This window comes from Schistocerca serialis, chromosome 4, assembly GCF_023864345.2.
Source record: "Schistocerca serialis cubense isolate TAMUIC-IGC-003099 chromosome 4, iqSchSeri2.2, whole genome shotgun sequence".
NCBI classification, from domain to species: domain Eukaryota; kingdom Metazoa; phylum Arthropoda; class Insecta; order Orthoptera; family Acrididae; genus Schistocerca; species Schistocerca serialis.
Window position 1 is genome coordinate 570,764,990 of NC_064641.1, and position 17,017 is coordinate 570,782,006.

Consider the following 17,017-nt stretch of genomic DNA (forward strand, 5'->3'; position numbering starts at 1 on the left):
TCTTTGATGTCGCCACAGCGCTTACATTTCTTAGTTTGAACATTCGCCTCCATTTATATTAGAAAAAAATGTTTCAATAAATCTTTATTTTTTATTTTATTTTGTGTGAGCATCTGCTTTACATTAATTAATGTCATGTGCACGGCATGCAAATAGCATGTCCGATGTGTGCGCACATGTGAAAAATCGTTTTTTAACTAAAAATCAGTCTCTTTTCCAGAAAAATTTAGGGATTTATTATAAAGTAAGGATGATTTTTGAGGAAAATAGGTTGATTTTTTGGGAAAAATACGTTGATTTTTAGATGAGAGGGGTTTGCACATGGAAAAAACATGGATTTTTAAAAAAGTGATGGAATTTGAGAATTTTTAATAAAAAATTATATGTAAGTATTTGATTTTTAGGCATTTTGTTAAAATGGGCCAAGTGGTCCAGCTCTCTCAATTGTCAACTACTGGGACAGTGGCATAAGCGATGAACAATCTGAAAATCTCCGCAGTGACAGTTTAATGTGCGTGGCAGTTCATCAAGTTGCAGATTAGACAATAATTTCAAATTCAGTTATGCGTAAACAGTTCAGTTCTAACATCGACAATCACTGCGAGTACCGTCGCTCCACGAAGCTCACAGTATTCAAACAGTCTAACGTTTTGTTTCGCAATTTTCGAGTTGAAATTTAGTTTCCACCGTGGCCGAGACACGAGAACGCAGTCATGAATTTTCGCATGTTTCTGTCTAGCACAGCGCTTTCCAACGTTTTTGAGAGCATTACCTCTAAGTATAATCAGATATTGGCTGGTACCCCCATGATCATTACCACCCAACATCACTTAAGAATGAAAAAAATCTTGTAACTTTTTTTTTAACGATGAAAGATAGATGACATTTAGTTTTTGTAGATGTTTTATTAAACCATGAACTAATGAGACTGTCGATACTGCTTTTTACATAATGATACAGTTCTCGGTGCACTGTATGTGTTATCCATAACATCTTCTGAGAAAGCTAATTAAACGCTTTGAGGGCAACCCTTGTTACAAAAGATATCTCCTCTACAGCATTCCTTTTTGTAATATTGTACTTACTGTTTCTAAATCACTTGACTGCTGCTTCTACAATAGCAGACACTGGAGGACTTCAGGCTGGCAGTTCTGCGTGTCCCAGCACTACCACCAGCAGTGATAATAATAATAATAATAATAATAATAATACTGTGTAGCCGGCTGCGGTGGCCGAGCGGTTCTAGGCGCTTCAGTCGGGAAACGCGACTGCTACGATCGTAGGTTCGAATCCTGCCTTGGGCATGGATGTGTTTGATGTTCTTAGGTTAGTTAGGTTTAAGTACTAAGTTCTAGGGGACTGATGACCTCTGTTAAGTCCCATAGTGCTCAAAGCCATTTGAACCATTTGAACACTGTGTATGTGTAACAGCAATTTAATAGCCGTTACATAGTTTCTGTTGTGTTGTGCTGTCAATCACTTCATTTATCTGCTGGGAAGTGAATAATGACGCAATTTCTGATTCATGGGGACTGCATACAGCTCGGAGAAGCCATTTTCACGAGCTATTTAAGCATATATGATGAGTATGTCTCAGATTTACTGTCATTAGTGGAGGATACAAATCACATACTGTCTGTGTGTTGTTTGTGTGTGTGTGTGTGTGTGTGTGTGTGTGTGTGTGTGTGTGTGTGTGTGTAGTGGGTGGACTTTGTGAGGAAGACGTTATTCACATATTCATTTCACAAGCTGTATCCTCCACCTAATTGTGTCAAGTGTTAACGCTAGTATTTGATTCATTTTCCCCTGTGTGGGTGATTACCTCCAGGTTAGGAACCACTGGCAACATACGCACGTTCACAACACAACACTGTACTTAACTAACGGTCACTATTCGACTGGAACTATCGATATCACTCTCGCATAACAGTTAGCAGTGGGGCATATGTCATTTATTGAGCTATTGACAAAAGGATTGCAAAGATATGAAACATATGTTGAAATTTGGCTTACTAAGTTAATAAGGGATTTGTCAACATTTTATGTTGTAGAACAAAACAAAAACTACACTAGACCATCAAAGATATATGCACAGAGTAGATGAAGCGAAAGAAAGAACAGTTTATCTATTGTAATTAGTAATATCTTCACAATATGTTAACTATCGTTTGAAAATCTACTTCGAATGTTTGTAGAGCCACCTTTAACTAATGAATCTAGGAATACGTTACATTCCCCCATAGAGTTAGTGAAGACAACAATATACCGCGATTAAAATTACTTGGTAGTTGATGTCTGTCACTTACTGCTAGAGTGTTGTCACACTGGCTGTCGGCCATCGCTCGGTTGCGGCTCAAAAACACTGCGGGTCAGTTCCCAAATGCTGTTAACGTGTAACGTGAAGTAGTGTTGGAAACGGCGGTCGTGAGATATGACGGAAATACGAGATGTTCTGTCTACACTTGATTTTAAGTGACCAATGACTGAGCTTCGGCAGACGCGCGTTTTGTAGCCGCGAATTTAAACTCAAATCCTAACAGAACCACAACCTCGTGATAGGTAACGTAACCGGAAAAACAGCGGTCAGCAATCTGCAGGAGCCTAAGATCCATTTGTTCACGGCGATTAAAACTAACTTTTACACGCAAATTCAAGACAGAAAAAATTCAGTATCATTGCTAGAAGCAAACTGTAATATCTCGCAGTCATTGCTTATCTGAAGCTATCTTCAGACTGGCTCCACGAGCTGCTCGAGATGCCGCGTTACCAACTGAACTCGTTTCCTGCTTGCCACATGGTTGCGGATTATGTGCAATGCAGGCAGATTTTAAGCGAAGAGAGATTGAGAGGAAGGAAAATAAGAGCAAATAAAAAATTCAGACAATGAAGAAAATGACGCTACAAAGCAAGAAAAATAAAAGAAATTATCCTACTGAAACCTGGTAGTCAAGGGAAGGCAGGATTAGGTTACGATTGAGGACGTGGCTGTAATCAGTTACTATTGGTTGCCCTTTACAGTTACACACAATTTATTTTAAATCAGTAATTCCAGACTCAACAATAAATAAAAAATACCACATGTTTTTAGTGAGTTACAATTCAGCAAATCACGATTAAATACAGATACAACAGATAATGTCTTAAAAGCAAGCCACTGTGATCTGGGCAGAAGGCCTTACACGCCAGGAATGGCAATAAATTAAGAATTGTTTAAAACTCGCTGCAACTTACAAATTACAGGTATTGAAATAATAAACGCAAGTCGCCACAAGCACAGCAGACGGCATCAGACACCAGGAATGGCAGTAAATAAGGTTTTAAAGGCTTACGTCGTAAATAGAAATACCAAATTAGAATTTTAAGGCAAGCAACCACAATCATGGCTGAAGGCCTTACACTCCAGAAATGGCAATATATTAAGAATTGCTTAAGAACTCGATGCAATTTTCAACTTACAAGTATTGAAATATTAAGGTAAGTCGCCAAAACACAGCGGAAAGCATCAGACGCCAGGAATGGAAGTAAATAAGGTTTTAAGGCTTAATGCTAAAATACGAATACCAAATTAGAATTTTAAAGCAAATGACCACAATCACGACTGAAGGCTTCACACGTCAGTAACGGCAATAATATAAAAAAATTGAAACCTGCCGTAAAACAGCAAATACAACAGCAAAAGGTAATTAAAAAATCAAGCAACTCATCCAGACGGTGCTCCAGGAATCGACCTCTGAGAAGGTGCGGCGACAAACACTTTCGCGAGCGATAAGATAAGCAGCCAAGAGTTGCATTCACTTCACAAGATGGTAACTCAAACTAGTGGCAGTCTAACTGATGACTAATGATAATGTTGCTGAAGCTACCTGATGTCCGACAAACCAAATCCAACGGTGGAACAATACGCCTAAGCCAGAACCGGTGGTCTGTACGACGTCCCCAGAATACTGCGTTTAGGGCGTCTGGAACGAGAAAAGAATCACTAACACCAGAGTAGAAGAATCACCAACTGGCCTACAATCATGAAAGCTGTCAAAACTACACGTCTTACCGGACAGCAGCGGCAAGGTGAGGGAACGTACGCTGCCGTTACATACACTAGCCCCCCAAGTTATATAACTCGGGCGTTAGCGGCCACCAGCCAAGAAAAGTTACCGCTAGTTGAACTTAACAAATCGTAACAAGTTGAACGCAGTAAATAGTAATAAGAACTCGAGGAAAGTTAATCAGATCCTCCTTCTCCAAGACTCCACTCGCTGCTCTTCGCCTCGGCGACACTACGAGCAGTAACATGAACCCAAGTCACTGCGGAATGGCGAGATATCACAATAGTGGAGGTTTCTCAACTTGGATTGAAATGCACTCATATTAAAACTTGCTGGATCCGGTTTACGACGAGGTCGTGCACCCTCGCAACCACAGCCCTTCCATCCGGCAGTCCATGCGTGACGCCAGCAGTCCCGTCGTGTTCACGCACTGCGCGGACCTGGCTTCCCCTCTGTCCCAGCCGAAATCGGACACTCACACGACCCGGCAAAACAACCACGTCGCCCCAGAGATAGGGCAACAGTTACAGCATATCGATAACCACTGCTGCTGCCACTAGCAGACAGGCAACACTTGCGAAACCGAGTGGCGCCAGTCAACCCGAGAAGAAGACAAATAACCGCAACCATACCAGCTAAACGATATCGTCTGGCCTCCAACAGAGGGCGGAAACCAACAAATGGCACCAACGCGAGCCTGAGCATGGCACACCTAATAAAAATAATAAGCAAAATCTTTTGATTAAATTTAGAAATCAAGACAAATTCGCCGCATTTGAAGAGTGTCGAAAGTACGACCTTGTTTGATTCAAATGTTCACCACTGCACTACGCCACTAGCCTGCATTTGGTTGTTATATTTATGAGTCTGGTACCCCCGTCGCAACGATGAAATGCAGCCTACAAATATTTGATTTCATTGTGTTGTGCGAAGCTTATCTAATGTAAGCTGATGTGGGTGAATTTATAACTCTATATGTGAAGCTGAATCGACTCTTGTGCGGAGTGGTCCAATAGTGTTTGATTAGTGGTGTGCACGAAACATGCGTATTTCGTCAGGGTCGTGTGTGTGTGTGTGTGTGTGTGTGTGTGTGTGTGTGTACCTCTCTGCTGTGGTTATCAGACCCAAGATTCGGGATCCAAAGGATTCGGGATCCAAACACATCAAGAAAGAACGGCGGGCAAATATGAAAAATATGTAAAAAATCAGCCAACGGGTTGCTTAGGTTTTCTATATACCTTGACCAGGTTTCGTCACCTCTAAGGGTGACTTCATCAGGAGGTGACGAAACCTGGTCAAGGTATATAGAAAACCTACGCAGCCCGTTGGGTGATTTTTTACATATTCTTAAAATTTGTGTATACGGTTGCTGCAAACGTCAGCCATGTTCAAAGTTGTACGCCGGGCAAATAATTGGATGTGAACTGACCAGGTGTGGCAGATTGTCAATGGCGAACAGTTTGGGCTTGACGTTCACCGCTCTGATTGAAGGAAACCAGCTCCAACGCGTGAAGTGTAAACTATCAAGTAATTTTAATCGGACTGTAATTACAGCAAGTACAGAGACACTTAAACAATCTTGCCCGCACTCCGTATGTGAAATGAAAGGGCAAAAGTCCTAACAACTGGTATAATGTGGCGTACCGACTACAGTGCACTTCGCAGTGGTTTGCAGAGTGAGGATGTAGATGTCGATTTCACTGTCTCATATAAGAGGAGTAGCAGCCTTCAGCAGCTATAAAAACAAAACAAAAAACAAAAAAGAGAAGAGGGCAAAACATCACGGCCAATTATTAAGCTCCAGTCGGCAGTCGCACTAAGCAACTTTTTGTTAAGCGAACAAACTTTGAAATGCGTCAAACGTACCGAAATTTTCTCTCCGTTTATTACGTAATCACTGTATATCTCGGCCAAAGTACCTGCAGAGACGCGGAAGCACGAGAGCAAAGTAATAAGGACACGAGAGGCACTGGAGCGGAATTTTTATCTCTATTTTGTCGCTGCGTGCTACTAAAAAAAGTGCAAATCCAGCGTTAGGTAATTCCCCCGGCAAATAGCCTCACGTCGCACGCAAGCTGTCGCGCGGACAAAACACTGCCATCGTTTGCTTTAACTGCGGCCGTGTACCATCTACTCGCGACTTCCCCGCATTGCCATCGCTGTACGGCCGGCCTCTGGAGCGCCCTCCCAAACTAATTACTACCCTAATTGTCGTTTTAAAGCTGCGACCTTACAGCTTTGTTGTGTTTTAGTTCCCCTTTTCTTTCTTTTGAGCTGTCGTCCAAATGCAAAGCGTCCTCGTGCCAGTTGCCTCAGCCACGTTTCCCGGCACACCTCATCAGGGCCGGTCGCTAATGAAATCTCGGCTGAAAGCCCCACTGGTTTCGCCCCTGGCAACTCTGGAAGCCGTATAGAATCGTGCAGTCAGCCAGTAGAAGGCACCGAGCTCCTGTCTTTGTCCAGCTCTGCTCCGAGTTTGTTGCCTCAGTGGTCAAGATCAACAGCGCAGTTTCGCTCGATCTACCGTGAAAGTCCACTCGCAGCACCGTTCTACATATGCCTAACACGGCATGCAAGCTAATTCGGATACGAGAGCATGTCAGTACATTGCTAATTTGGGCGTCTGTAACGTTGTTGCTCAGGGTTAATATACGGTCAACTCACATGTGACCACCACCTATGTTTGATGGCAACTTGCAATTACCACTCATAGACGGTGAGCGGCAGCTTTAACAGTGGAGGGAGGAAATGGAGCGATTTATCTAACATCCAAAATGGTATGGTCATTGACTTTCTGGACAAGAGTGGAAACATTTCCGAAATGGCTAAATCTGTAGACGGTTAAAGTATACATTGCATGGAAAAATGGCGCTATCCATAATCGTTGAAGACCCATACTGACCCGGACTCTGTCTCTGTTGTACACCTCACAAATCTGACATGTCCGATAAGCAATAACTTCTCGACTGTTAAAAGACCCAAGCCCTGCTACAGTCTCTACTTTAGGACCACGAACTACAGCCACTGTTACCCAACCATTAACGTGTTGTACGGCATAATTGTTCGTAAGACTAAAATTCAGTACAAGTCCACAAAACACTGAAGGACCATGCAAAATCACTTGTGCACCTACACCGTTGTCCGTATTAATCCATATTAAGTAATACTGCATGGCCCTTCAGTGTTTTGTGGATGTATATTGAATTTTACGCTTACGAACAATGATACCGCACAACGTGGTAATGGATGGGTTACTGTGGCTGTAGTGCGTGGTCCTAAAGTAGACACTGTAAGAGGCCTTGAGCTCTTTAACAGTCGAGAAATTATTGCTTGACATTTCAGATTTGTGACGTGTGCAACAGAGACATCGGTACATCTTATTACGTGTTTACAATGCCGCTGATTCTTAGGACTAGGAATCATTGCAAAATAAATGAGTCGGAGTTTGTGTCAGTATGGGGCCACAGATGGCATAGATGACAAGGGTGAAAGACGGCTGCGGAGATGAGTAGCGAACAGAGGTGAAGATGTTGAGCAACTGACCTCCCAGATGAACCAAGGTCTACCAACAGTGTCTCCCCAAAGATCGTTCTGCGAACGTTTCTGCGTATCAGGCTTCGCAATAAATACCTGGTTTATGCACCCTTGCTGGCTGCTGTTCATAGGCGACGATGGCTGGAATTGGCAAGCGAATACCGCAACTGGGTGTCCACTTAGTCACGACAGGTGGCTTTTTTCAGATGAATCACTTTTTATGCCCCATCGGACAGAGGTATGGCGTGAAAAGTCTGGCAGAAAACACAGTACAGCAATCGTCGGGAGTGTCCACGCTGGAAGAGGGAGCATTCTTCCCTGGGGAATGTTTTCGAAGCACTCGTTGGGTGATCTCGTCATTATGGAAGACATAATGGATCAACACAAGTGTGCATCTACTCTATGGGACGATGTCCACCTCTAAATGCGATTTGTTTTTGCTAATCATGGTGGCATCTACCAGCAGGGCAACGTGACGTGGCGCACTGCTCGCGGTGTATGTGAGTGGTTAGGTCACCAGAATGAGTTTACCCTACTCCCCTGACGTGATTTAAACTCAATCGAGAATCAATGGGACCACCTCAATAGGACCGAAAGCACCATCGATCCTCAACCGAGAAAATCTGTCGCAGATGGACGCGGCAGTGGAAACAGCACAACTCAACCTCCCTCTCGGAGCCATTCAGAATCTCAGTGACTCTGTCCTGGACGTGTCGCAGCGTCCGGACTCCGAATGGTGGATATTCACACTGTTGGCAGGTGTTCACATTACTGTAACTAGACAGTGTACTATTTTATTTCCAGGAGTGCTAGTCTCGCTAAGATGCAAGAGAACTTTTTTAAAGTTTTGAAATTACGAGACTAAAAAGCTTAAGAGGTTTTGGTGTTGCGTAGAATCAGTAAGTGGATGGAAACCATATACTCAGCCAATCAGGTGCCATACCGATTTGGAATTGGAAGACGACAGTGAAAAGATCGGAATACTGAATTCTGTGATCGAAGTACTGAATTCGGTTCAAATGGCTCTGAGCACTATGGGACTTAACATCTGAGGTCATCAGTCGCCTAGAACTTAGAACTGCTTAAACCTAACTAACCTAAGGACATGACACACATCCATACCCGAGGCAGGATTCGAACCTGCGACCGTAGCAGTCGCGCGGTTCCGGACTGAGCGCCTAGAACCGCTCGGTCACATCAGCCGGCACTGAATTCGGTCTTCCGAAACTGTTCCACAGCGGAAGATAGTAATGCAGCTCCCCCTTTCAGTCACCGTACGAACATCGAAATGGCAGATACTGAGATAGCTGATAGAGCAATAGAAATGCAACTACAACCGTTTAGTAGTGGAAAGGCTTCAGGAGCAGAGATACCTGTAAAATTCTACAAAGATCATGCGAAAGGTCTTACTTCCTTTCTACCAGCAGTTTATAGTAGGTTGCTGGAACAACAAAGGGTACGTATCGGCTGGAAAAAAACGCAATTCATTTCCGTTTACCAAGAAGCGTCGTAGGATAGATGCACATAATTAAAGGCCTATAACGCTGATGTCAATCTGTTGTAGAATTGTGGAACATATTTATTTTATGCTCACGTTTTTGGAGAACGAAAATTCCCTCCATAAAAAATCAACATGGATTCCACAAGGAGACATCTTGCGAAACTCAGCTCACTTTGTTTGTCCACGAGATCCACAGAACTGTAGACATCAACGCTCAAGTTCATGCCGTGCTTCTAGACTACAGGAATGCATTTGACACCGTCTCTTTCCACTGTTCAGTGAAAAATTGCTAGCTTATGGAGCACTGCCAGCCAGACCTTCGAAATATGCCTATTGGTCTGGTGACAGTCTTCTGCATACACCAGTTATGTGTATTCTGACAAGTGAGGAGACAGCTGACCACTACAGGTTATGTGAGCTGACTCTGACACTACACGCAGTGAGCAGCTTATTGTTTGGCCTTGACTTGTGGCCTCAATTTCATTTCAAATACATTTAAAAAAATAAATAGTACGCATCAACGTCGTTGTAACGCATTTTCATGAAACCTTGTTACTCCTGTGCGTCATCAACATCACGGCAAGTGGCCAGAACGTTGTGTGAGCTGCATATGGTATGAGCACTACGGTATACCTTCCCACAGCAACATTTTTACAACTACTTGCGACAATGCTAAATGTATAGTAGTGACGTCTTACAAAGAGTAGAGAAGTTAAGTACGGCTAGAAGTTCCAACTGAAAAGCAAAATATGATGGTACTAGCGTGATTTGTGACTACGGTTCCATAGTGAGGGTTTAGTGTTTTTAAAATTGAGTGTTAAGTTAATTACAACTGCCTTTTAGATAAATCTAGTACAATTCTTTACTCAGAACGCAATTCCTTACTTATCTTCGGGTATTGTTGATATGCAGTGTAGCGATTTTTATGAAAATAAATATTTAAATTCATCTCTGGAATTTTATAAGAGTCTTCCACTCTTCCTCTTCTTTCGGTGTCTGTCCGCTTCAGATGTTGGCGATTGTTATGGATATTCTTCTGTTGTTGATAGCAACGCGGAATTGTGCTGTTGAAGACATATTGAACCAACATGTAAGGTTATCAAATCAAGATATTCGCCTTCTTGCAGGACTTCTTCTGATGTTGGTTTTCCCTTGAAGTATTTTTTGTCGCAAATCACATCTGTCTGTGTTACGCATAATATGTACCAGATATTGCAACTTTCGGCATTTCAATATCTTGATTAATTTAGGTATTGCACTCATTCTTCTCAAACTTCTACGTTTGTCACTCTGTGGGTCCAAGGTATCCTCAGGATCCTCCTACAAAACGACAGTTCACAGGCTTCCAGCTTCTTTTACGTCGTTTTATTTAAGGTCCCTGATTCTACCCCATATAAGAGGACAGAAGATACTTAACAGAGCAAAAGTCTGATTGTTGTTCTTAGAGTTAGATTATGGCTTTTGAAGACAGCACTTATTTTCTGAAACACTCTTCTTGCTTTCCCGATGAGAATACTGATTTCTTTCGAGTTATTTCAATTTTCATTTATTATGGTTCCAAGGTACCAAATTGTTTTACCAAATTGTTTACTCATGTAATATTTTCATTACTTACGACCATGACTTTTGTCTCTATGGAGTTTATTTCAAGCCAATACTGACTCCTGACTCTTACAATTCTATCCATTTATAGTTGTAACGCTTGTATGTTGTTTAATCTTATTACACTTATCAAAATTACTTTTTCTACTTCTTCCAGGGCTTCCTAAATATGAATTCTGAGTATACATTAAATAGTATGGGCGACAAGACACATCCCTGTCGTACTCCTCTGACAATTTTGACTGCTTCAGTGTGTTCTCCATCGATACGGAACGCCGCTCTTTGATTTCAGTACAGATTCTTTGTAGCTTATATAGCTTGTGTGCATATTTAATGAATTCATTATTTAAGGATGACAAATCAGTATTGTGATTCAGATACTGCTTGGAAAGGGTTGCCATGCACCGGTGAGGAACAGATTTGCATCATCGTCGCGGAAGCCCGAGCATTGGTACGAGTGACATCAATTGCGGTGCTAGGCGCATTGTGATCAGTACAGTTAAATTAATTCAACACTGTCGGACTTCCGCTTTACAGAGTGGTGCTTTATGGGAGATCGCGTGACTTAGTGTTCATTTATAGTGGCTAAAGAGAATGATCAAGTCCAGAAGGTGGTTTCTGAAATGGTTATTAAAGACTCGACAAAAACACTAAACAGATTCGTTATGCGAAGCATCGTTCATTAAGCGAGTCAGTTTCTTACATTTTCTTCTACTCATTGTGCACTCACTCGTCATTGGGAGGTGTACGATAAGCAATGTTCGACTGTCATAAAGTTAGGGCTGGCCGGATACCACAAATGTCTGACCCGTTGCCGTAAGCCGGATTGGTGCTGTTCGGGGCCGGTATTCGCTCGAGGGCCGTAGTTTGGAGACCCCTGATCCAGAAGCTCCATAAGAGTATTCGTAGATAATGCCGTTTTCTAAAAGAAAATGCGTCCGCATTGTTACTTTATGCCAGAAAGGGCTCTCAACAAGGGGAGTGTCCAGGCGTCTTGGAGTGAAACAAAGCGATATTGTTCGGACGTGGAGAAGATACAGAGAGACAGCAACTGTCGACGACATGCCTCGCTCAGGCCGCCCAATGACGCCTACTGCAGTGGATGACCGCTACCTGTGGATTACGGCTCGGAGGAACACTGACAGCAAAACCACCATCATGAATAATGCTTTTCGTGCAGCCACTGGACGGCGTGTTACGACTCAGTAGGCTGCATGATGCGCAACTTCAATCCCGACGTCCATGGCAAGGTCCATCTTTGCAACCACGACACCATGCAGCGTGGTACAGATGACCCAACAACTTGCCGAATTTACCGCTCAAGGTTAGCATCATGTACTCTTCACCGATGAGTGTCGCATATGCCTTCAACAAGACAATCGTCGGAGACGTGTTTGGAGACAACCCGTTCAGGCTGAACGCCTTAGACACACTGTCCAGAGAGTGCAGCAAGGTGGAGGTTCTCTGACGTTTTGGGGTGGCATTATGTGGGGCCGACGTCCGCCGCTGGTGGTCACGGAAGGCGCCGTTACGGCTGTGCAATACGTGAATTCCATCCTACGACAGGTAGTGCAACCATATCGGCAGCATATTGGCAGGTATTCGTCTTCATATACGACAATTCGTGCCCCCATCGCGCACATCTTGTGAATGACTTCCTTCAGGGCAAAGACTTCGCTCGACTGGAGCGGCCAGCATGTTCTCTAGACATGAACCCCATCGAACATGAATGGAATAGATTGAGAAGAACTATTTATGGACGACGTGACCCACCAGCCATTCTGAGGGATCTAAGCCGAATAGCCATTGAGGAGTAGGACAATCTGGACCAACAGTGTCTTGATGAGCTTGTGGATAGTATGCCACGACGAATACAGGCACGCATCAATGAAAGAGGACGTGCTATTGGGCATTAGAGGTACCGGTGTGTACAGCAACCTGGACCACCATCTCTGAAGGTCTCGCTGTAGGGTATTAGAAACTGCTACGTGTGGTTTTCATGAGAAATACAGGTTCCGGAACTCTCTGATTCGAGATGATGTCAAACATTTTTTTGTTGTGTGTATCTAGGAGTAACCATACGGAATGACCTAAGTGGAATGACCACATAAAACAAACAGTGGGAAAAACAGATGCTGTATTGAGATCAACGTTAATAAGAAATGTAACTCATTCACGAAAGAAGTGGTTAGCGAAACACTTGTTCGGCAGATGCTTGAGTATTTCTCGTCGCTCATGGATCCTTACCCGATAGGACTAATAGAAGAGGTAGGAAGGCTTCCACGGACAGTATTGCGTTTCGTCACGCGGTCGCCGTGAGAATATTACAGTGGCACTCAACAAACTCCAGTGGCGGACGCTACAAACAGAGGCCTTAGGCATCAGAAGTGGTTAAGTACTGAAACTCCGAGATAGTACGTTCCGGAAAGAGTCGGATAACATATTGGTTTATCCCACAACTTTCTAGATAATGACCACGAGAAAATTCGTAAAGTAGAGGAAACAGATACAGAGGTTTACCGACACTCCTGTCCGTGCACCGTTCGCGGTGGAACAGAGATGGGAAGGAGGGGGGGAGGCGTCGACCAGTGGTACGAGAAGCACTCTGAGACACACACCGCCAGGTGTCTTGCAGAGTATTGATGTAGATTTAGGAGAGAATTTTAAGACGGAAATATCGCCGTGAGCGCGGCCAGGTAGTCCTGCCTCCGTGGCTAGTCACTAGGCTTCCTGCCTTTACCAGCAGGCAGCCCAACACCCTCGAATGCAACCACTATACAAAAAATATCCAGGGGTCGTAGGAATGAAGTGTGGCAAAAAGTTTGTAACAACTTTCTGCCGCCAAACGTCAAATCCACTACGCTGAATGCGATTTCAGAAAAAGAACCAATAAGAGAGAAAGTATACGCCACTCATGTGACAATACACTTTATGCTTCTTTCATGCCAGTCATGCTTACGTGGTAATGGACGAGAAAAAGGCTGGCTCCAATCATCAGTCGATGCCAACGTGTGTAGATGAATGCTTCGGCCTACAAAAAAAATGGCTCTGAGCACTATGGGACTCAACTGCTGAGATCATTAGTCCCCTAGAACTTAGAACTAGTTAAACCTAACTAACCTAAGGACATCACAAACATCCATGCACGAGGCAGGATTCGAACCTGCGACCGTAACGGTCTTGCGGTTCCAGACTGCAGCGCCTTTAACCGCACGGCCACTTCGGCCGGCTACTTCGGCCTACAGCTAGACTGGCTCTTCTTCCCGGCAGTTAAACACCACATTCCCGGATGTTATTCAATCTGTATATTGAGCAAGCAGTAAAGGAAACAAAAGAAAAATTCGTAGTAGGTATTAAAATCCATGGAGAAGAAATAAAAACTTTGAGGTTCGCCGATAACATTGTCATTCCGTCAGAGACATTAATGGACTTGGAAGAACAGTTGAACGGAATGGGCAGTGTCTTGAAAGGAGGGTATAAGATGAACATCAACAACAAAAAAGGAGGATAATGGTTCAAATGGCTCAAATGCCTCTGAGCACTATGGGACTTAACTACTGAGGTCATCAGTCACCTAGAACCTAGAACTACTTAAACCTATCTAACCTAAGGACATCACACACATCCATGCCCGAGGCAGGATTCGAACCTGACACCGTAGCGGTCACGTGGTTTCAAACTGACGCGCTTAGAACCGCACGGCCACACCGGCCGGCGAGGATAATGGAATGTAGTCGAATTAAGTAGGGTGATGCATAGGGAATTAGATTAGGAAATGAGACACTTAAAGTAGTAAAGGAGTTTTGCTATTTGGGGAGCAAAATAACTGGTGATGGTCGAAGTAGAGAGGATGTAAAATGTAGACTGGCAATGGCAAGGAAAGTGTTTCTGAAGAAGAGAAATTTGTTAACATCGAGTATAGATTTAAGTGTCAGGAAGTCGTTTCTGAAAGTATTTGTATGGAGTGTAGCCTTGTATGGAAGTGAAACATGGACGATAAATAGTTTGGACAAGAAGAGAATAGAAGCTTTCGAAATGTGGTGCTACAGAAGAATGCTGAAGATTAGATGGGTAGATCACGTAACTAATGAGGAGGTATTGAATAGAATTGGGGAGAAGAGGAGTTTGTGGCACAACTTGACAAGAAGAAGGATTCGGTTGGTACGACATGTTCTGAGGCATCAAGGGATCACACATTTAGCATTGGAGGGCAGTGTGGAGGGTAAACATCGTAGAGGAAGATCAATAGATGAATACACTAAGCAGATTCAGAAGGATGTTGGTTGCAGTAAGTACTGGGAGATGAAGAAGCTTGCACGGGATAGAGTAGCATGGAGAGCTGCATCAAACCAGTCTCAGGACTGAAGACCACAACAACAACACATTCATAGTACAAGGTACACTTAGTCCACTATATCAGAGGCCTTCCAAATAAGGCCCGCGAGGTATTTATTCCGGCTCACGCGTGGGCGAAAGATTTGTAGGATTTGGCTAACGAACACGATGTTTATGATGTGCAATGACTGTCAACGTTACCGATTCACATACGCAATATTTGTTTTACACATTATACGGACAGGTACAACGAAAACACTTGGCGTCTCGTAACACTGCCCAAGGTCCAGAGATACTGTTGTTGTAGCCTAATTCTTGGGGACGGAAATCCATAGAGCTTGTGTCCCCACAGATTTTCAAAGTAATGAGTGATTATTCCCACTCGTTTAACTCTAAGAGAGACGACTAGGAGAACTGCAGCGCTCAAAACATGTCAAAATCGTCTTCAGTTGTTCGTAAACCACAGAGTTGTCAGCAGGACCGTTCAGTTTGCACATGATGTGACTCCCTGTTCTTGGCTGTGATTTACTGAGATACCTGATTTTGCTTATGTCATCCAATCTCCTGCATTAGTGCTCTGTTATTTCAAGCTTTCTTTGTTTGGAATCATGAGCTAAAAAGGAGAAAAGTGGATGGTGAGTGTTGTATCTCCTTTGAAACGTGGGCCGTAGGATATTTCGTTATAGAGATAGGAAACAAACAAATGTGTGATCCCTGTAACCAAGTTATTGCTGTTCTCTGGGTACGAACGAATCTACGTGCATCTGTAATAGTGATCAAGTCCTCTTACTTTTTTTAGAGTTGTTAATCCATCTCCAAAGTCGCTGAGGAACTAGCAGATCTGATTTCCTTGCGTGGTTCAGAAGATGATGATATCTTTTCAGGAGTATAATTAACTGCAGCAAAAAAGTACAACTTTCCATTTTTTAGATGAATGTCTTACAAACGATTAGGGATAGAAATACGTGTGCGAAATCGCAGGCTTCTTTGGAATTTTGTGCGTGATGCCGGTGGTGTTTCCAGACCTTTGCACTTCTTAATTAGGGAGTACTTTGCACGAAGTCAGTTGACATGATCTTTGTGATGAAGCTAATTGTTTCTATTTCAATTTTATTCGAAGTCGTGGATTCAAACACAGTCAATTCAAGTCGTTTCCGTAAGACTTAGAACATTTGTCAAATGACCTTCCATACCACACAGTGCCTGTGGTAAAACCTTGCCAAGCTTCATTTCTTTGCGAACAGACGTAAATATTTCTGAAAGAGAAAGGCAACTTTTTGGAAGCCCTCTAAGACAAAGAATGTCCATGAAAACTAGCTGTCTTGGCTGATGTTGCTCTCCATTTGAATGAACTGAATAAAAAACTACAGTGGGAGGACAGCATTATTTCTGATCTTTACTCATATGTTTAAGCTTTCGAGAGAAACTAATACTTTTTGAATAGAGCACCGTACAGAAATTTTTCTCACACTTTGCCACTTACCAATCGTTGTGAGTTTTCAGTGGAGTGACCTGAAGAAAGAGTTATCTAACAGGCTGTTGGTTTTGATGCTCATTCCAAAGAAAAATGAATTTTACAGAATCCCTTTTCTTGTGAAGTGGAAGAAGATAATGGGAATCAGTAATCTACAAGTTGATGATATCAAGAAGGTCAAGTTTAAAGAAGGGAACTTTGTTTAGTGTCACAAGTTTCTCCAAGGAGAAAACTATGTCAAGATAAATGACTTCGCACGAAGTTCGTTATCTGTATTTGCCACTGCCTACAGGTACAAAAAAACAATTTTTGTTTTGCTGAAATTTATAAATCTAAGTAAGGAGCAACCTGAGTGACGAACATTAACGAGATATTTTCGTCATTCAACTGGCTAAGCTGGAGCCACAGTTTGAGAAAATTTTGAATTAAAAATAAAAATTTCATACAACTCTCTAAGTGTGCTAATGAGTTATAAAGTTTACCTGATTTTTTCACTAAATGTTGTGTTTGTGTTAAACGACAGTAAAT

At 42.8% G+C, this 17,017-nt stretch overlaps 1 protein-coding gene across 1 annotated transcript in view; it reads left to right on the top strand.

The window, feature by feature from the left end:
* LOC126474022 (UNC93-like protein) overlaps window positions 1–17,017 on the top strand; it is a 413,395-nt gene that overhangs the window by 236,420 nt on the left and 159,958 nt on the right. The gene's annotated exons all lie outside the window — the stretch shown is intronic.